The sequence below is a fragment of the Suncus etruscus genome, chromosome 1, assembly GCF_024139225.1.
Source record: "Suncus etruscus isolate mSunEtr1 chromosome 1, mSunEtr1.pri.cur, whole genome shotgun sequence".
NCBI classification, from domain to species: Eukaryota; Metazoa; Chordata; class Mammalia; order Eulipotyphla; family Soricidae; genus Suncus; species Suncus etruscus.
Window position 1 is genome coordinate 88,024,350 of NC_064848.1, and position 23,605 is coordinate 88,047,954.

At 32.8% G+C, this 23,605-nt stretch overlaps 1 protein-coding gene and 1 pseudogene across 1 annotated transcript in view; one reads left to right on the forward strand and one right to left on the reverse strand.

Moving 5' to 3' along the window:
• The window catches only part of PPP1R9A (protein phosphatase 1 regulatory subunit 9A), a 316,932-nt gene that overhangs the window by 23,497 nt on the left and 269,830 nt on the right, over positions 1–23,605 (forward strand).
• On the reverse strand, positions 7,579–7,929 carry LOC126012706 (60S ribosomal protein L36a-like; annotated as a pseudogene).

Below are 23,605 nucleotides of genomic sequence, written 5' to 3' on the forward strand. Positions count from 1 at the left end.
TTTAAAAAACAGAACTGATATTCAGATCTCTTATTTACCTCAAATTTTCTTTCTTTTTTTTGGGGGGGGGCAACACCCGGCGGTGCTCAGGGGTTAATCCTGGCTGTCTGCTCAGAAATAGCTCCTGGCAGGCACGGGGGACCATATGGGACACCGGGATTCGAACCAACCACCTTTGGTCCTGGATTGGCTGCTTGCAAGGCAAACGCCGCTGTGCTATTTCTCTGAGCCCTCAAATTTTCTTTTTATTGCCAATATCAATTGTCAAATGCATCACATGGATCATTATAATGATTTTATATGTAGCTTTTATTTCATTCTACCACATTTTTATTTTCAGAAGCTTTACATTCATGTTTAATTTTAATTTTTCTCTGTGAGAAACAATAATCCATAAAAAATGTCTTTAGTAATATGTAATATATAAGGACATGGTTGGAGTTGGTGTAATTGGATATGTTTTTAAAGATTCTATTTATTTTCCCTCTTCTCTACTACCATGTTAGTTTTTGTCATGATGACTGAGGTTACCATAATTCTTTCTTGTTGTGCTCATACATGTTTTGTTTGTAGTGTGTACCAGTGGTTGCACATTTGGTTGCAGTTTTTCCCGTGTTCTCACACACTTGGTTTCTTTGGACTAGATATTGCACACATTTGTATGATGCCAGAATTCCTAAACAGAGCGCTGCTGGGGTTGTCTTTGATTTGTGGGCTGGTGAGTGGGGATTGGATTAATTTACTAGACAAGCAGGCTCTCTATCAGTGAACTATCCCTTTATCAAGCAGTATGTTTATTTAAAATACATTTTCAATTGACAAAATTGAACTGTGAGTCTGATCACAGTAACAAATTACATTTAAGTAAAAAATTTATTTAGTTTTATTTCAGATACTATTTGCTTATAATTTCTAAAAGATCCAGATTTCTGAGTTAAATTGATGGATATAATTAGTTTAATTCTATTTTAATTAATTTATTCCTTTTTGGAGATTTATTTATTTTATTTTTTGATTATACCTAGGGTGCTCAGGTTTTACTCTTTGCTCAGAGATTATTCCAGGAAGGGGTGGTTATGGTGACCAAATGGGGGTACCAGGGAATGAACTCAGGTCAGTTGTATGCAAGACAAACACTTTACCCTCTGTACTACCTTTCTGGCCCCCTAAATTATATTTTAAAACTGCTATGTTCATCTGTTAATCTCTTCATATAATTCCTCTACTGTAACCTTCTGAATGCACAAGTTTATTGTCTTCCATTCTAGAGTTTTCTTTCTCTATCTTGCCTTTATTACTAACATTCATTTTTGTTTATTTCCATTTAATTTTATTTGCATAAATGCATTTACTTCGTTCTAAAATTTTTTCCAATATTTTATGCATGATTATTTGTACAAAGTATTCCAAACTGTTTACAATAGAAAAACACATAATACAAAAAATAAACAAATCAGGAATAAAACAACAAGATCCAAATTGTGGAATTTATTAATAAATATAATTGAATTTTTTGTTTATGATTTGCATGTGATCTTAACATATAAGTTATTTTATTTTTAGTTTTTTTGGTTTTGGGGCCACACCCAGCAGTGCTCAGGGGTTACTACTGGCTCTATGTTCAGAAGTTATTCCTGGCAGGATCAGGGAACTATATGGCATGCCAGGGATTGGATCTGTGTCAGTCGTATGCACCGCAAATACCCTACCCCTGTGCCCCATTCCAACATGCTATAAATTATAATGAAAAGTATATGTACTTAATATGTGTTTATGCTAATTGTTTTAGACACAAAAAAACTTTTGTTTCATTCCTAAGTTACACAGAACGTTGTAATTTTGATGGTAATAGTAAACATAGATAATAATTACAAGGACAGGCACCACTTAAGGGGTTCATTTGCTAATTCATTTGGTTCCTATACTAGCCAGTTATTTTCAGCAAAAGAAACCCAGAATAGCCCTTAAATGAGATGGGTATAAGGAACATGTGGCCTAGGGAGTCTGTTCTTTTCTAATGTAACACTTGATTTTTAGAGTAGATCTTTCATGAAAAGTTGTCTTCTTCCTTCTATAGTTTTATCCACTTGGAAACAGCAGACTTACTCTGAAGTAAATTTCTAAAGCTGAATCTGGAAACTGATTGTTATGACTAAGGTAAATTCAAGTTTACATTTGAGACCAATAAAGCATTTTTAGATTTTGGGGGATAAGGTAATTTTGACTAAGCTGAAAAATTTCTTTGAAATATTTTATATTTAGCAATTGGCAAACCAGATGCTGAGTGTTAAGTTGCAAGATCAAGTTAAATTAAAAGATGCCTCAGGAGAAATTTGAATGTACAGTCCTGTTGGACAACATTTTGATTTTTACTGCATGTGCATTTTACTTTCCCAGTGGAACATCAACAAATAGGGCAGTTAATGATACTTTCCTGTAGGAGACTAGGTGACAGCTCAGTATATTTAATTGAGTCACAACAGAACACCTCAACAATTTAGACTTCAAATTCTAGCTTTGAACATTTCATCTTTTGTTTAACCTTCCTAACATGACCTTTATGCTCCTTAACATGTGGTAGAAATTTGAGAGTTTCTCAACCTTAACTGCTGAGGACTATTCTGAATTTTATCTTCCCTCTACTACTTCTCATGCTTATAAATTATTGTTATTTTGTATTTTTTGGTTAAAAGATCTAGCCTTTGATTTCAGAACAGATTTGGCAGTTTTAAGAAAATATATCAAAAAAAGTATAATCAGAAATTCTCTTTTTCTGTGTATTCTGTTTAGTTTGATACTTGAGCATTTCAATTATTTGCCATTTCCCCCTTTATGTTATTTTCTGAGTTTTATATATATATGCATACATGTTTCTTGAGTAATGAATGTAAATGGTTTAGTCAGCAATAATTATAACAATATGTAATGAAATGTGGAAATAGGTGCAGTGACTGGATTTCTAAAACATATAGATTATATGTATGAGTGCATATGTACATTTCTACTGAGAAACCAGTTTCATAGATTGACATTAACCACCTTTCTTATTTTTCTTCATTTTGGCCAAAGTAAGAAGGGATTCTAGCTAGGACTGAGCTATTACTTATTTCCATAACCCTTCACAGAACACCAGTGAGCCAGGATTCTTTTATGGTTAGAGTAAAGAGGCAATATGTGGTGGTATGATGCAAAGATGCATTTTATTAGGTATTAGTTTATTAGGTAGCACTGAAAAATTGATCCTGTGGTTGAACAACTTTATATTATACTTCATTTTAGAGAATACAAAGCTATAATTCTACTGAAAGCTCCAAGTAGAGCATATTTGTTAAATTTTTGAAAAACTTCTTCCAGCCTTGTTTATTTAATATCACATTATATTGTTTAGAAGTTTATACTTATAGAATATTCCTTGGTAAAATGTTATTGCTGTTTATAAAACAAAGTTCATTTTAAATTGAATTTTAAAAGTTTAGTTGCTCTTATTGTGTACCTCAATGATTATCTTAGATTTCAATATTTATTTTATTTATTTCTTCTAGATAAGGGCTCCCACCTTTTTTATAGAACCTTGGAATATGAATAATTTTGTTTTACCTCATATTTCTGTGTCGTTCTACAAATTGAGAAAAGAAAAAAATGGATGGGACCCTGGGACCAAGTGTTTTCAGGTGCATTGGGAGGGAAAAAAATGGTCAGAAGTAATACCCAAGCCAAAGTCAATGACAATAGAATCAAGAGACCCAAACTATAACAAGCTAATCACAAAATGGACCTGTTATACTGGTAGACCAGGGCTAAAGGTTGAGGTCTGGGATGCATGCTGGGAACTCTGATGGACGGAGGTCAACACTGGCGGTGGAAATGGCTCTAATTCATGGTCACTATATGACTAAAATACAACTACAAAAGACTTGTAATTCACAGTGGTCTCAATAAAAAGTTAACAAAAAGAAATGCCAAAATTTTAGTAATGAGCATTAGATTATGGTAATATGGTTTCACTTAGTTTTGAAAGCACTGCCATAAAGCACAGCTTTCAACTTCAAGTAATGCTTCTCAATTGAAATAAATACTCTGGTTTTTGGCCACTTTTTTCAAAAAATAACAAAGTTCAGAATTAAAATTTCTTTTAATTTACCAAATCATCTTGCATTATATAGCATGTTATATTTATATTACCTGATAACCATATTGTCATGAAATGTAAGCAAATTGAAAGCACTTTTCTCCTTTAATTTTTTAATACCTGGTAAGAGTGAAGTAAATATTTCATATTTGTAAATGTTTATATTTGGAAAAGGTGGTTTGAATAGTAATTTGACCTACTAGACATAACCCATTTTGATAATAAGGGATGAGTTAAATTTCCCTTAATATCTAGTCCTAACTGTCCTGTATGAAGGCAATGGACTTCAATGAGGGTACTTTTATTTATTATTATTTTGTTTGTTTGTTTTTTGTACCACACCTGGCAGTGTTCAGGGGTTATTCCTGGCTTGGGGGACCATATGGGATGCCGGAATAGAATCCGGGTCGGCCTTATGCAAGGCAAATGACTACTGCTGTGGTATCTCCAACTCCCAATGAGGGTACTTCTAAATTTTTGTTGGTGTTCTGCAATTGATAATTGGTAATTACTTGCAATTGATAATCACTTGCTTCTTACAGAGAGCACTTTCTCCTTCTGTAGCATAAAAGGTGATCTTTTTAAGATTTCTTTTCACTGTTCAAGTCACTTTCACTTTTCTTTTAGTCTATATCCAAACAAATTATTCAGGTCTTATCCCATCTTTTGCTTGGAAAAGTTTTAAAAACAAAATCAGGCTTATTCCAGTGACACTATTATATATTATGGAGATGTAATAAAAAGTGCTCCTCTCTCATGGTATTTTCATACACTATAATTGTTATAATTTATAATTATAAAAATATATTATTACATCAAACAGATTATAATTAATCATATTAATATAAATACCATATTTATAGCAATATAATTATTAATTATATAATCATTAGTATACTATGGATATTATATTAATACAATAATAATATAATTAATATAATGTATAATCATAATAATAATAGATTAATTATATTTGATATAACACATATCATTACATTATATTATATTCATATAACATATGATAATAAAATAGACTTAGCTTAATAAATAGACTTAATAAATAGACTTAGCTTCTTTGTGTAGGGCATTGAAAATTATTTTCATAGGATTCTAAATGGGAAAAACAAGAAAAGAATAAGAAAGATCTTTGAAACTACTTTATTCTAAAATAATATTAAAGTTGTGTAGGTCAATATGTTATTATAATGGGGAAATTAAAAAATATTTTCAAAAAGTATATATCTTTAGACTGGAAAGAATGTATTGAGTAAGATGTTTATCTAGCATTTGGTCAACCCAGATTTGACCCCTGAGACCACATACTGTCTTCTGAGTATCACCCAGAATGATTCCTGAGCACAGAGGTATGGATTAACTCTGAGCACAATCAGATGTGGCCCAGTCCCCCACATCCAAGAAAAAAATACAAATAGGTACTAAAAATTATTTTAAAAACTTAAATAATTTTAAAACTACTCATTAGAAAATATTATCAGTGCTAAAATTTTAATTCCTTAGTTTGTTCCTTAGTGAATGTCCAAACTGTAGTCATTGTTTCCTTGACCTTGGGAAAGTAATTTCTTCCATTTTTACATATGCTTAGTTTATATATATTCATAGAATTACAGGAAAAATGTTATATACTAGAGTGAAAGTGGGACCACAGTTTTTGAATTCTTTCCTCTTTTTTAATTCATTATATGAAATAGTATTAATGCCATTTTAATGCTGTTCCATATCTGTGCTCCTTCATTTTTAATAACTCTTTAGTGTATTATTTAGCTTCCTCTATTTGATTGCTATATATTTTTCTATATTTTTGCTTCTACACATAATTATACAGTTAATATCTTGATATGTTTTGTATACATACATTAGTGTTGTGGAATAGATAAATTTTTAGACATAGTTTAGTTCAGATTCTTTTCTGTCTTTTAACTGAGTTAAATCTATTTCTCCTAAGTTGCATTCTTCTAGCTTTATACTGAACTATATGTACTGTAATTATACTTTTTTGTGTTCTTAGGACATATAGAATGTGATTAATTTATTATTGTCTTTCTAGCATTGGACACATAGGAGTTAAAAATAATTTTAAACTGAACTTGAAAGTCTTTTTAGCTCCTCCACTTTAAAGTATTGGTTTATCTCTTATGTACTTTTTTTAAGTCATCTAATATTTTTTTTGCTAGTGAACTTTGATCATGGAAACAAAACTTTTCTGATATCCCTTGCCACTACTATATAGAATAATTCTTTGCAACTTAAGTTTTAGATGTTTGGGATGGCCAAAGTACATAGGCATGATTTCTTAAAGAAACTTGCAAGTGTTTTATGTATCTTTTGAAATATTTCTTATTATTTGATATCAAAATGATTTTTATATAGCCAGTATAGTAGTTAAGTGAAAAGAATATAGATTTGGGTACCAGGTGTTGGAAAACAGCTCTGTGCCATACTACAGTCCTTTACTTAAGTTTATATTGGTTTTGGTGAGAAAAAGTTTTGTCATCTGTAAGACAAAGATTCTAGCATATTTAAAGATTTTAGCATGTTTGAAGAATTAAAGGAGGTCTTATATAAAATTCCTTATATGAGTCTTGGTTTTTTGATAGTCACCTGGGGAAGGAGGTTTTGGTTTGTGTCAAGGATTATTCCGGGTTCTGTGATCAGGGATAATTCTTGGCAATGTTTGGGGAACCATATGTGGTGGCTACATTTCAGGCAAGCACTGTATTAATGTGCTATCTCTCCAACACTTTGTGGGATCTTTTGTTCCCTTACCTTTGAGGGGTGTAGCCTGCCAACATATATTTATCAAGGTTTTTCACATTATTGAGATAGATTAGTAGATTAGTTATGGGTCATAGCTTGTTATAATTGACTGGCATTTTAGACTTTTTAAAATAGCTTATTCAGTTTTCTTGCCATTCAAACATATTCTGTATTTAAAGTCATATTTTTTGGAATGTGTTTATTAACTGGCAGAAAAGTTCTTCTTCTGACTTGTCAATAATAATGAGTTAGTGTTACTGTTGTAACTTTTTTCATGTTCCTTATTCTGGTTCATTAAAAATGCTATTTGATTGGTCCTATTTTAAAGTGAGGTAGATAACACTTGTTGAAACATCAGACAAATGTCCAGTAGTTTAAAGGACTGGAGTACGTAATTTGCTTGTGGGAGTTTCAGTTTTGGTTCCTGGTACCACATGATACCCTGAGAATGCTAGAAGTCCTCTCCCAATAATGAGCTGGTGGTAACCCTTAGCACCACCAGAAGTGACCCAAAAATAAGTAAAAGAAGAAAAGATCAAACATGGTGGTTCCGGTTCCCATCTTCCTTTATTTTTCCAAGCAAATTTCCTTTCAGGAAATTTATTCATAGCATTACTTCTTTCCCTCCTCAAACATCATTTACCCCAGTTTAACATAATCAAAGATTTCTGTCTTCATACATTTAGAACTGGAGCACAATTCATAGGTTGAACTGGAGTACTTGTCTTTTTTTTTTTTTTTTTCTCTTCTCCCAGTTCAAAATATTTGCATGTCTTAATGGTCAGAATTCAGTTAGATCTGCACTTAGGTTCTAAGCATTCAACCTCAATATACTATTTGTAGTTTTAGCCTTTTATGGGATGATTGACTTAGTCTGACTTCCATAACCACTTTACTTTCTGTCATAATGCCACTTTTCCTGGGCATACAGAGAATTCCTGCCTTTCTTGTTCTGTCTGTCGGTGGGGCTGATGGTTGCCACATTTCTTTAAAAAAGTCAGGTGGCTTTTTAGTACATTTACCATGTTGCAAGAGCAATATGAAAAAAAAATTTCTTTCTCATGAAAAACCTTGAGGAAAGGAAGCTGGTTTCCATTTTATTTTAATCAAACCAATTTTTAAATATCAAAATCAACTAATTTTAAGTGAAATTTCATCAGACTAGTTTTGTATGCAAACAATGCAACTTTTAGAGAACATAAACTTGTTGCTTCAGAGGCAATTGATTCTTTTATAGGAAGAGAAATTTTTGAGTACCAGATTAAAGTATGTTTTTTTTTTGTTTGTTTTTTTGTTTTTGCACAAGATCTTGGCAGTTTTCTTAGATAATCTTTGAAAAGTTGATATATATATATAAATATATACACACACACTAATACTGTTGTTTTATTTGGGAGGAAGGAATAGAGATAGTGATTTCCTCCTGCAAATTATATAAAACCTATATAATATATAAGCAAAATCAAATGTTTAACCAGAATTTTAGTCATTTGTGATAAAAATGAAAGCAGCCTTGAAATATAATAACTAAGATGATTTAGAAGGGTAAGATCTAAGTTTAGGACTTAATTCTGGAGCTTACAATTTTTGTAATTTTGTATATATCTCTTTCTAGTTTTCAATTTCTTAGTTTATGAAAAGGGCTAAAACTTAAAAAAATGTTTTGTGAATAGTTTTGCTTACTATAGTTTACATAGTTTTGCCGCCTTATCTGAAAGTAGAACATTTCTCCTCAGTATTATTTGATAAGGTTTTCTTTTTTGCCTAGGAATGTTCAATTTCCTTTCTATATAAATTAATGTTAATAACATTCCGAGAGGCCAGTAAGTTGTACTGATATGAATACTTTCTTCTGAGTAGTTGGAGGACATGTATTTAAGAATTCTTTCTGAACTTTAATATTACATATTGATAAATTGAATTATTACTCTACCAACACCAAGCACAGTGCATGAAAATAGTAGGTAAACAGTGAATACTTGCAGAATAAAGTTACTCTTTCAAAAGTCTGAAAAATTCAGATTTTATGCAGTGGGTTATATTATCAATGAGGAACAAATTAAGACATATCTTTTAGGGAAACTGCTAATTGTTTATTAGATGTACCTAATATTCACATTTTATTCAGTTCCCTATGTTCATAAAATGCTTTACTTCCCCTCTCCAAATGAATGTCTTGCTTGTTCTCCAATTCTGCATCCAATAATTCTTCCTCATTGAGCCTGTACTGTCTGTTGGACTCATATTCTCCTTTGACCATCTGCCCCTTTAGACTTCTCTAATGATATTTAAGACAAATAATAACATATATTATCACCACTAGTGCTTAGTAACATCTCAATGCTTGCTAAGCACTTAACATATAATTAATTAAGTAGTTAATGAGCAGAGTAGAAATGTGTTTTATTGAATAAAAAAGATCATTACTGCTGTTCCTTGAGTTGATTCATGACTCTTTAGATCAGCCAATTTTTATTTAAGGAGGAAGAATGCCCTTATTTCCTAAATCTCTAATTAAAGTTAAACTTTAACTAAAATAAGACTTATGACTAGTGATCAAAGTAATTTCCTTGACAGATTTGTTCATTTGTAGAAATCCCACTTCCCTTTTAACTGATTTTCTATAGTTACTTTTTTATACTGCATTGGACTTTATGATACTTTTTTTTAAAAATAAATTGCTTTTAATTTGGTATACCAGTGTCTTCTGAAGAGGATTTTGAATGTTAACCTTAGAGTTGTAGTTGAAGCCATTATTTCAGGACATTGATTTTTCAAATTATGCTTGTTTGCATATTTGCAATCTACACATTAAAAGAACTGGAATTCTTAATCATACTTTTAAATATAAGTTTATAGATCTCTACTCAGTTCTAGTATATTTAAGGGAGTAATTTGTGTTCTCTATATTAATAAGATTCTTAAGCAAATAGTAAGTGGGGTGAGGAGCCATACTGAAGCTGCTCTGGGCTTAATCCTTGCTTTGTTTGCACTCAGGGATCTTTCTTGATGAGGCTCAGGGATTATATGGCATGTCAGAGACTGAATTTAGCCTGGTCATGTGTAAGGCAAGTAACCTGCCACTGTACTATCTCTCTGCCAACAGCAAATAATTTTTGAAAGCACATAGTATCCTAGAAGTACTCCTTTGCTTGTAAAGAGCTGTTAGCTGGCTTTATTGACTCTTCTTATGTATATATGTGTCTTCATATATATATATATATATATATATATATGTGTGTGTGTGTGTATATATACATATATCTCAAAGATGAATGGTAAGAATAGGTTAGATTCCTCAGTTCTTTGAAAATTTGAGTAGCCTCATTAAGTTACTTAATCTCTATTGCTTTTCTTTCCTCTTACAAAATTAAGATGTTATATCTTCTTCAGTAAGATTGTGAGAATTCATGACCTATACACAAGGCAGAGATTCTTAGTACAAGTGAACATACCAGAGTCATCTGAGTAACTGAAACTTTGAGAAAGACATTTTCTGGGCGCGGAGGGGCATATTTTAGGGAGGTTGTCTAAACCATTTTATTGATTCATGGGTGCTTATGCCAATTTGCTGAAAATTGCCAGTTTTTAATTTTGCTTTATATGAAATTGGCATTAACTGCCATTTCATTCACTTCACTTTACGCTCAATTCACAAGCATCTTCTTGCTATTTTATCACAGTGAGGAGACAATCATGTTATATTAGCATATATCAAAAGAAATAGCTAAAATATTAATGAACATATGCTTTGAAATTTGGAAACATGTTGTAAAAGAATCAATAAATATGTAAATTTGTTGTGGTAAAATAATTTAAATCCTTGAAATATTTTCTTAGTTATCTGCTTGAAATGTACTAATCACTCTTAATAGAACTTGTTTCACAAAGAGATTTGCATTAGTACAGGGAATTTTTGGCTTTTATTTTATTAATGTGAATATTAATTTTAATTTATTTGACTAGCTCAGTGACTCAGAATTCACTTTGGAAGTTTTTTGTTATCAGAAAATAAATATGCTTATAGATCCTTCAAAGCTCAAAATGACACAAAAATAGATGTTTTGAAATTTTCTCATACTTAAATGTTACCTGTAGTATAATAACAAAACTTATGAAAGTTTAATTATCCTCTAGAGTTAGTATTTTAAGATTTCTGAAAAAATCTTGTGTAACTAACACCTTAATGCTACTGAGAAAGCTCTGGTAGTAATATTCTGGTTCAAGTATTTCATCTTTTTGTCTTCATTTTCTTAAACACAGCTGAAATTGACTTAGCATTTTGTTAAAAGGAGTTTTTAAATAGTAAGGATAAAGCAAGAAAGAAAGGAAAAGAAAGAAAGAAAGAAAGACAGTAAAGTAAGCAAATATTAAAGAGAGGAAGGAAGGTAAGTACATAAAGAGGAATGAAATGAGAGAGAGAGAGAGAAAAGACAGAGAGAGATAATAAGAGCCCAGCCTTTGCCATTTACCCACTGATATAAAATGGATCCTACTGAGCAGTAAAATTGATTTTATAATGACCATTTACTTCAGTGGTTAATTAAGAAGATAATATTCCATGGACTTGTTCCCAAACAGGACAGCCAGTACTCACCTTCTATGTCTGGATAGGTAATATGGCATCTAGCAGGTTAATTCAAGGAAGTCTTTGAAATTAGGAATAATTAATCTAGTCCCTAAATAGAACAATAATGGTATTTCCCTAAAATTGAAGACTACTATGACTTATGACTTATTTTAAGGACACTGAGACCTAGTGATGACTCACATGATAACTCAGTGCTAGGAATTCATAATAATGCCATCGCTCTAGTCTAAAACTGTGTGCCTTGCTGTACAGTTTACCCCAGTTCAATCCATAGGACTCTGTCTGGTTTCCTGGGCCGTGCCAGGAGTGATTATTGAGCACTACCAGGGGTGACTTCAAAACAAAACAAAACAAAGCAAAAACAACAACAATAACAGAAAACAAAAATGATATAATTTGTAGAGATAACAAATTAACAGGGATATATATTTCTGGAAGTTTCCTGATAGAAGTAGAATCTTACATGGGAACTGGTGAGAAGGTAATGGGGAAGCAAGTTAGAGAGCCTTAAAGGAAAAAAAGTTAAAGATTTTAATTTTGAGGTTCCTTGCTTGTCTTTTCACTGTAACACTTTTCTATCAAGTTATAACTTGTCTTTGACTTTTAAGAGTTTGTTCTTCAACATGACTGTTTTTGCTTTGCCTAGTCCTTTTGTTCTTTTTTTTTTAATGGGAAGTGAAATATTTTTTGGAATCTAAAAATTCCAGATGCTTATAATACACCTAACAATTCTTTTTTTGTTTTGTTTTATATTTTTGGCCACACCCAGTGATGCTCAGGGGTTACTTCTGACTGTGCACTCAGAAATAGCTCCTGGCTTGGGTGATCGAACTGTGGCCCATTTTAGGTCAGCCATGTGCAAGACTGACAATTCCAGAGCAATGGTACAGCAGATAGGGCGCTTGCCTTGCATAATGCCAGGGTTGGGTCCCTGGTACCTTACATGGTCCTCTGAGCATCACCAAGATTTATTCCTGAGTGACTGCCACTTGGTGTAGCCCAAAAACAAATAAGCAAAGGAAAAATTGAAGGGAAGGATGAAGAACAAAAAAATCTGTTTAGTCTGATGAGAGAAAATAAATGCATTCATAGAAAAAACCATCTTTGATAACAATAGACTGAGTCATATTTCACAGTAATCACAGAAACACTATGAAGAACTAAATTATCAGGAAAACCATCCAAAGGAAAGGGGTGAACATTTTGGAAGAACACCAAAATAAAAAAAAAATTACGAGAGATATGTAAGGTAGAGGTATCAGAGTATATCCCCTTGACTTGTTCCTGGCAACATTGCCAGTTTCCCCAAACACAAGCACTGCTAAATATGACACTCGGAACTGTAACTTAAAGCACAACCACAAGAACAATAAAACACTGGGACTTGAGCGGTGGTGTAGCGGCAGGGCATTTGTCTTGCACTTGTTGACGTAGGATGGACCATGGTTTAATCCCTCAATGTCCCATAAGGTTCCCCAAGCCAGAAGCTATTTCTGAGTGCACAGTCAGGAGTAACCCCTGTGCTCAGTCACCGGGTGTGTCCCAAACACAAAAAAAAAAAAAAAAAAAAAAAAAAAGAAAACAACTTAAAAATAAAAGAAAGAAATCAGTTTAGGTTGAGCTTATTGTATTATTTCAGTTTCTGTGATTCCTCATTTTTAAGTTTTTTTTCCAATATAAGTATGTACTAATAAAACTACGTATCTTTAATTCCTATACTAAACTGTCTTTATCATGAGAATTATCTATGTAGAATTTGAAAACAAATGATCCTTTAACAGATGAACGAATATTTTTCACTATATTGCTCTCAAAGAGAATTTTAGTGATTAGCTTTGGTACACTTGAAAATTGGCAAAGGAATATGATTCACTTCTCTAAAATTCACTCTTATCCTTCTTTAAGGTACAGTGGAGTTTGGATCACACCTTGCATTGCTCAGTACATACTCTTGGTTCTGCACCAAAATATCACTCTTTAATGTGCTCAGGGCACTCAGTGCCAGTGAATGAACCTGGGTGGCTCCATACAAGATAAGGACTTTACCTGCAATACTTTTTGTGAAGTCATCATCATATTTAGTATGCCATACTAAATACAGAGATTTTAGTCTTGTCTTGATATCCTTCCTGGATCAGTTTAGTAATAAGAAGACACAGAGTTTTTATTATTTTTGGTAATCTGTTTCTTCATAGGTCTGTTCTAATGATAACTAAATAAAATTTTTTACATTTAATGTTTTAATTTAACATTTAATCTTTAATTTAACATTTAATTTAACATTTAATATTTTGTTTTATATTAAGTGACTCAATGGATATAAGGCATTAATAGTCAACCATTTTTCTTTGAATCAATTACCACTAAAGTCATGATGTAATATGTGTTTATATTTAAAAAAAGGACAGTGATATGGGTTGTTCTCTGTACATCTAATACTTGACAAGAAAATAGTAAAAATAGAATTTGCAAGTAATGTGCTATAAGGAATTTATTTTTTGGCTACAAATATTGTGGTCTTCATGTTTGCTATTGTAGTAGGCATCAGTATACTTGATCTTTCTTTCTCCCAGATACTTATATGAGTAGTTTGTTTTTTTTTAAGGTGTGCCTTTAGGTTGTTGATTTTTTCTTAATCTTTCCTAATGTAGGCCTATACTGCTATGAGTTTTCCTTAATCACTGCCTTTGCTGTGTCCCATTATTTTAGGTAATCTGTTTCTTCATAAACATTAATCTTAAGGAATCTCTTTATTTCTTCCTTTATTTTCTCTTTGATCCTGCTGTTGTTGAGCAGCATGTTGTTTAGTCTGGTGTTAGACTTTTTCCACATCTTTCTACAATCAATTTTGATCTCTGTGGCATTGTGTTCTGATATAGTGTTTGGTATAAACCTTGTACTTGTGGATTTATATAAGTTAGAATTGTGTCCTAAAATGTGATCTAGTCTAGAGAAAGTTCCATGTGCACTTGAGATGCATGTGTATTCAGCTTTTTGAGAATGAAAGGCCCAATTCTTCTTGTTTCTCATTTAAGGCTCTTATGACTTTGCTAATGTTCTGCCTAGTAGATCTGTCTTGTGGCAATAGTGGCATGTTGAAATTTTCCACTACTATCACGTTTCTGTCCATATGTTTCTTTAGGTTTGTGAGCAAAAGCCTTACATATTTTGCTTACTCTACATTTGTTGCATAAATATTGATCAGAATTAGTCTGTTTATCCCCAATCAATAAGTAGTGTCTATCCTTGTCACTGAGGTTGACATGTAACATCTTGAGGTTGAATGTAATTTGATCTGATATAAGTATGGCAGTCCCAGCTTTTTTTCCCCCCAAGTAGCTTGTATAATTGTTTTCCATTCTTTTACTCTGAGCCTGTGTCTTTCCTGAAATTTCAAGTGTGTTTCATGAGTGATTCTTTATATCTTGATTACTGTGTCTAAAGGTCACCTTTGTAGAAAACTATGCTCCAGTTAAATTAGGTTTGTACATATAATTAAATTATATCTCCATTTAAATTGGGCTTGTAGGCTTTACCGTCTAAGATATTTTTATTTTCTTCAATAAGACTTAAACTTCTTTGTGCTTTTTCACTTATTTCTTTTCTCTCTCCTTTTAGAATATAAACTCCAGGATAGCAGAGGCCTCATCTTTCCTTTACTTCTTTATTTTTAGGACCGAGTTCTATGCTTGGCACAAACAGGTGCTCACAGATATTTAATTATGGAACTTATACACTTTAAATAATTTAAATATTTGGGTTTTGTTTGCTATGACTCTACTTTGAGAATTATTACAATGAATAGCATTGAGTTCTGAACAAAGAATGGCCATATCAGGTTGGGATTCCAAGGTTAATATAGTTTCATTGAGTCATTAGTAATAATAAATTAACGTTTGCATTTATATTTTCGTTCTTGTTACAATGGTTAAATATTTTCATTTACAAAAATTAAAATCTGACTAAAATGCAAGATTATATAAACAATTACTTTTAAACACTCTACTTGGTTATTTTCAAAGAAAGATACATTTTCTGTATAACTACCTAATTTCCCATAAGTGTTCCATAGTAAAAAAATAAAAAAGAATGTTCAGTAGTATCATTTAAAATATAAAAATAAATTAAATATAGCTACATTTTTGAGGATTACAGAGTTGAAAAAACAGTTAATGAATAACTTCACAAAGTTAATGAAAATAGTTAATGAGAAACCACTTCAAAGTGGACTATAAAACTATTTATTTCCAAACTAAATCTAGAACATGTTGATAAAATGATATTAGATCAGTCTCTTAAACTTTTTCACTCAAAACATATTTGCCTGAAAAATTTTTATGCTACCTAGCTACATATTGTGGGAGTACAAACCAAGTTTTTATAATAAAATATGAAAATTTAAAAACAAATCAAAACATTAATTACCCCATATAAGATCATGACTGATTTTCAAAGCTAAACTACACATCAATATATTTAAACCTTTTATACCCACAGTTTAGTATTAATGGGAAAAATAATTTGTGGAACACTAAGATATAAAGATCATTACTTAATAATGACAGTATTCAGTTTAAGCATTTATAATAGTACTATTGCATGTGGAATATGCATTTTATGGGTTAAGTAACAATAAGTTTTCACTTACAGGAAATTTCTGTCACCAATCCATTGAAAGCCACTTGTACTAGGCTTAATTTAAATATAAATGCAAAAGTATAAAGTATATTAAGAATCATTTATATTTCACATTATTTTAGAAGGAGTTATTTACTTTTGAGTTCAATGTTTATAACCAATAAATTACTTTCTAAAGGGAGTCTGAATAATCTCTTTTAAAACATTAAAATTTCTTTGTTTACTATGACATTTTTGGTGCTCTTGAGCATAGTTATGCTTATAAGAGTAAAAAATTCATCAGGGGAGTATATTATTTTAAAGACTTTATATTTAAAATAGATTCAATTTTCTTAGCTTCATATTTGTAAATATATATTTACTATATATTTGAGCATTCTTAATAAAATTTAATCAAACTTTTACAAAGGTTTGAATAATATTTAGTTACATATTTAAATAAAACTTAGTTACAATCTTAAACACCTTAAACTGTTTGGTACTACAGTATATAAATTTCAGGGGGTTGAGGAAACTAGCTCATGTGTCTCAAGCATGTATTTTTGGATTTGGGATCCTGAGTTCAATCCCTGGTACTACATTGTCTCCCTGAGAAACACCAAAACTTATGCTTAATACTGCTCTATGTGTACTGCTCTATGTGTATCTAAACCTTTCACAAAACTCAAAGCACAATATATATATATATTATTTTTTTATTTGAGTATTTTTGTTTCTAACTTTTTTTTAGGACCAACATACTTTTTTGTACATCTCACAAATCTAACATAAAAATTCTAAAACTCAGTATTTATAGAGCTGGTGGCTTATTTCTACTGATAATAATTAGTTGAAATAAGTTATTCAATTTAGTATTTTCATTGGAAATATAATACTGATTCACTCTAATAGGTAAGTTTTTCTTAAAAGTTATACAGAACTTCAAATATTTAACTTACTATTTTATTTGACTTTGGAGCCATACCTATTGATACTCATGAGTAAGGCACTCAGGAATTACCCCTTTTGAGATTAAAGGGACCACAGAGGATGCTGGGGATCAAACCTGGGTAAGCCACATGCAAGGCTTACCCATTGTACTGTCACTCTGACCCCTTTAAATATTATTGGACTTAGCATGAAATATTAATGATAAAGTTTGAGTCTCTTCAAAAATTTTACTAATTTTAATTCATAAATACAATCATTTTACTAGTTAGAGTTTTCTATTTTTTGTATAGCTTTTCACTTTATTTTTTAAAATTTATTTTCTTTAAACAGCAGGATTACATACATGATTGTAGTTGAGTTTCTTTCATAAAATGAACACCCCCTTCACCAGTACAACCTTCCTACCACCAATGCCCCCATCTTCCTCCTTCCCCACTCCCTCTCTGCCTGTATTTGAGATAGACATTCTACTTCTCTCACATTAATATAATTATGATGCTACTAATTATTTTAATATTTCAGAATTTATCATCTAAAATTATTGTTTATTCATTTATTTATATTTGTTTTTTGGGTCACATCCTATGGTGCTCAGGGGTTATTCCTGGCTCTGCACTCAGAAGTTGCTTCTGGCAAGCACAAGAGACCATATAGGATTCCGGGATTTGAACCACCTTCCATCCAGATCAGTTGTGTGCAAGGCAAATGCCCTACCGTTGTGCTATCTCTCCGGCCCTTAATATTATTGTTTTTAATCATTTGAGATCACATCAAGAAACCAGTAGGATGCTTATCAGTTTCTATTATTTCATTTTATAGATTAATGAGATTTTGTTTATAGACAGTAGCACATATATATGATACTTATATATGTATTCATATTTTAATAGGAATTTATTAAGTTAGTTTCTTCTTAGTCCACATCCCATTATTTGCCATTAGAATTTCATTTATACAGAGAGCTGATTCCTCTGGCTGTGGAGGTTCTTCCCTGCTGTGCTCTTGATTGTGATAACTTGAAGGGACCTGTTGGCTTTGCTTGTGTCTCTTTTCTGAATCCCTCAAGCTGTTCTCAGAGGGCTCAGAAGGCACCCCCCCCCCCACAAAAAAAAAACTGTCCTTTGAGGCCACAATGAACCCCACCACAACACGCAGAAAAAAATCACAGTAGAAGTGTGACAATGGGGAAACCTTGCAGGCAAACACCATGCACAGAGAATCAAGATGATAGCTCTGATGAGCCAAAAAATTCCAACCATCTGATTAACCTCTCAGATAAGGAGTTTAGAATAGAAATATGGAGGATGTTCGAAGAACTTAAAGAAAGCATAGATCTGAACAGACCACAAAGACAGATTTCAGAAAACTCCAAACTGAAATAACAGATCTGAAAAACATGGTAGCTCAACTGACAAATTCAGTGGATGGCCTCTCCAGCAGGGTAACAGCAGCTGAGGACAGAATCAATGTGCTGGAAGATCAGATGCAGAACAACGCAATACAGCAGAAGAAACTGGGAAAAACACTTAAGACAAATGATCAGACAATGGAAAAAGTACTCAAGGAATGTGAACAGATGAAAATAGAAGTCTTTGATAAACTCAACAGAAACAACATAAGAATCATTGGAGTCCCAGAGGCCCAGGTAGGAGATCCCCAGGAAGAATCAACTGTCAAAGACATCACCAAAGAGATACTCTCAGAGTTAAAGACTGCAAGCAATCAAATCCTGCATGCTGAAAAGTACCGGCTAAAAGAGACCTGAAGAAAAACACCCGAAGACACATCCTAGTTACAATAACAAATCCCACAGATACAGATAGAATACTGAAAGCAGCAAGATCAAAAAGAGAAATTACATTCAAAGGAGCCTCCTTAAGACTTACAGCAGACATGTCACAAGAAACCCTCAAGGCCAGAAAATAGTCATGGGATATTGTGACAAGATTGAATGAAATGGATGCCTCACCAAGAATACAGCACCCAGCCCCAATCATGTTAAGGTTTGAAGGAGGGATACATAGCTTCATGGATAAGCAACAGCTCAGAAACTTCATAGATGCAAAAAAAAAAAAAAAAAAAAAAAAAAAGGAAAAACTGAAAGTTTACTTTAAGACAAGAGAGACCAGCAAACACAACAAACTTATCTACAAAGATGACATTAAATCCTATGACAATCATTTCCCTCTATGTCAATGGACTAAATACACCAATTAAAAGACACAGAGTGCCTTGTTGCCTACAACAAACACATCTGAATAGTCAGAACAAACAAAGACTCAAAATCAAAGCCTGGAAAGTCATCCAAGGAGGAAAATCATCCAAGCAAACAACACCCTTCAAAAAGCTGGGGTGGCCATATTAATATCTGATGACACCAACTTTAGACTCAGAAAAGTTGTAAGGGACAAAGATGGACAATTTGTACTAATCAAGGGATATGTGGAAAAGGAAGAAATCAGACTACTAAACATATATGCACCCAATGAGAGACCAGCAAGTTATCTAATACAATTATTGACAAATCTGAAAGAAGACATCAATAATAACACAATAATTGTGGGAGACCTCAATATGGCCCTGTCAACACTTGATAGGTCAACCAGACTGAAACTTGACAAAAATATACTAGCCCTGAAAAGAGAAATAAAAGAGGACTAGTATATATATATATATATATATATATATATATATATATATATATATATATATATATATATATACTCCATCCCCAAAACCTGAATACACATTCTTCTCCCATGTACATGGGTCATTCTCCAGGATAGACCACATGCTGGCACATAAAATATACCTGCATAAAATCTAGAGGATAGGAATTTTGCAGGCTACCTTTGCTGACCACAAGGCTCTGAAACTAGATGTAAACTACAATGGGACACAGAAAAAAACTTTAACAATTGGAAATTAAACACCCTGCTACTGAACAACCAGTGGGTCCAAGAGGAAATCAAAACTTTCCTGGAAACAAATGATTATGAAGACACTAACTACCAGAATCTGTGGGACATAGCAAAAGCAGTCCCAAGAGGAAAATTTATAGATTTGCAAGCACACATCAGGAGGGAAGAAGGGGCATAACTGAATAACTTAATGACGCAGCTCATAAAATTAGAAAATGACCAACAAAAGGAACCAAAAATAGGAAGACAGAGGAAATAACAAAGCTTAGAGCAGAAATCAATGAAGTGGAAATCCAAAAACAATCCAAAAGATCAACGAAAGCAGAAGTTGGATTTTTAAAACATACACAAGATTAATAGACCATTGGCAAAATTTACAAAGAAAGAGAGAGAGAAACCTGAGAACTTGTATTAGAAATGAAAAGGGGGCTATCAAAACAGATATCTCAGCGATCCAAAGGGTAATCAGAGACTACCTTGAGAAATTATATGCTACTAAACATGAAAACCTAGAAGAATGGATAAATTCTTGGACACTTATAACCTTCCATCGTTAAGTAAGGAGGATGTAGCATATCTAAACACCCCCATCATTACTGAAGAAATTGAAACTAATTAAATGTCTGCCTAAAAAAGAAAAGCCCAGGCCCACGTGGATTTACTAATGAATTCTTTTAAACCTTTCAATAGAAACTACTACCAATCTTAGCCATACTCTTCCATGAAATTGAAAAAATAGGAACAGTCCCAAACAGCTTTTTTGAAGCCAACATCACCTTGATACCAAAACCAGACAGAGATGCTGCCAAAAAAGAAAATTACAGACCAATATTCCTGATGAATGCAGATGGAAAGATCTTCAACAAAATTCTGGCAAATAAGATCCAATGCATTATCAAGAATATCATACACTAAGATCAAGTAGGTTTCATCCCAATAATGCAAGGATGGTTTAACATTCATAAATCTATCAACATAATACACAATGTCAACAACAAGAAAAATAAAAATCACATGATCATATCAATAGATACAGAGAAGCATTTGATAAGGTCCAACACCCATTCTTGATAAAAACTCTCAGCAAGATGGGAATGAAAGGAACCTTTCTCAACCTAGTTAAAGCCATCTAACACAAGTCAATGGCAAATAATATCCTCAATGGAGAAAAACTAAAATTCTTTCCTTTAAATTCGGGTACAAGACAAGGCTGTCCGCTCTCACCACTTCTCTTCAACATAGTACTGGAAGTACTTGCTATAGCGATCAGGCAAGAAAAAAATATCAAGGGAATCCAGATTGGAAAGGAAGAAGTCAAGCTCTCACTGTTTGCAGATGACATGATACTATACTTAGAAAACCCTAAAGACTCTACCAAAAAGCTTCTAGAAACAATAGATTCATATAGCAAGGTTGCATGCTACAAAATTAGCACAGAGAATTAATGGCCTTTCTATAAACAAATAATGATAAGAAAAGAGGGATGTTAAGAAGGCAATCCCATTCACATTAGTGCCACACAAACTCAAATTTATCTTGAAGCAACTTGCCCAAAGACTCGAAGGACCTATACAAAGTAAACTATAAAACCCTGCTCCAAGAAATAAGAGAGGACACACGGAAATGGAAACACATATTGACAGGATTAACATAATTAAAGTGGCAATACTCCCCAAAGCATTATACAGATTTAATGTGATCCCTCTAAAGATACCCATGACATTCTTCAAAGAAGTGGATCAAACACTTTTGAAATTCATTTAGAACAATAAACACCTTCGAATAGCTAATAGCAACTAATTTTGGACAAAGGAGCAAAAAATCCAAGTGGAACAGGGAAAACCTCTTCAACAAGTGCTGTTGGCAGAACTGGTTAGCCACTAGCAAAAAAGCTAACATAGACACCCATTTAACCTCATGCATGAAGGTAAAATCCAAATGGATTAAAGACCTCGATATCAGACCTGATACCATAAGGTAGGGGTCTCAAACTTGTGGCCCCCGGGCTGTTTGCAGAACTTCTGTACAATATTTTGTGGCCATGCCCTAGAGGAATCCTTTTTTTTTTCGTATTGTTTTGTTTTGTTTTAGTTGTTTGGGTCACACCCCCCAATGTTCAAGGCTTACTACTGACTTTGCACTCAAGGATCACCTGGACTTTGCCTCCTGTGGCTCCTAGGTAAATTGAGTTTGAGATCCCTGCCATAAGGTATATAGAACAATACGTAGGTAAAACACTCCATGACATTGAGACTAAAGGGTTCTTCAAGGAGGAAACTGAACTTTCCAAACAAGTGGAAGCAGAGATAAACAGATGGAATACATTAAGCTGAGAAGCTTCTATACCTTAAAGAAATAGTGCCTGGGATAAAAGAGCCATCCACGGAGTGGGAGAAGCTATTCACCCAATACCCATCAGATAAAGGGCTAATATCCAAAATATATAGGGCACTGACAGAACTTTACAAGAAAAAATAATCTAATCCCATCAAAAAATGGGGAGAAGAAATGGACAGACACTTTGATAAAAAAAGAAATACAAATGGCCAAAAGGAACATGAAAAAATGTTCCTCATCACTAATCATCAGGGAGATGCAAATCAAAACATCATCTCACACCACAGAGATTGGCACACATCACAAAGAATGAGAACAATCAGTGCTGGCGGGGATGTGGAGAGAAAGGAACTCTCATTCACTTCTGGTGGGAATGCTGGTTAGTCCAATCTTTATGGAAAGCGATATGAAGATTCCTCCCAAAACTGGAAATTGAGCTCACATTCGACCCAGCTATACCACTTTTAAGGATATACCCTAGGAACTCAAGAATACAATACAAAAATCCCTTCCTCACATCTATATTTATTGCAGCAACATTCACAATAGCCAGGCTCTGGAAACAACCAAGATGCCCTTCAACAGATGAGTGGCTAAAGAAACTGTGGCACATATACACAATTGAATATTAATCAGCCCTCAGGAGAGGTGAAATCATGAAATTTTTCTATACATGAATGTATATGGAATCTATCATGCTGAGTGAAAAAGTTAGAGGGGAAAAGATAGACACAGAATAGTTTCATTCATCTATGGGTTTTTAAGAAATATAAAAGTCATTTTCCAGCAATCCTCAGAGCAAAGAGAGGAGGGCTGGAACTTCCAGCTCACTTCATAAAGCTCACCACAAAAAGTGGTGAGTGCTGTTATAGAAATAACTACACTGAGAACTACCATAACCATGTGAATGAATGAGGGAACTGGAAAGACTATCTAGAGTACAGCTGGGGGTGGGGTGGGATGGAGGGAGATTTGGGACATTGGTGGTGGGAATGTTCCACTGGTGAAGGGGGGCATTCTTTAAATGACTGAAACCTAATCACAATCATATTTGTAATCAAGATGTTTAAATATATTATATAAAAATAAAAAAAGAATTTAATCTATAGTCCTTAGTTGGATTTAAATTTTTTTAACTTATAAACTAATTAAATATCTTTTATTAAGACCTCAACTTTGATGGAATTCTCTGTCATTAATGTCATTTCTTTGGCTAGAATTCAAAAAGGTTATTAATATTGATGATATTTCAATCTTGGCATTCTTTCAAAACTTGTTCACCTG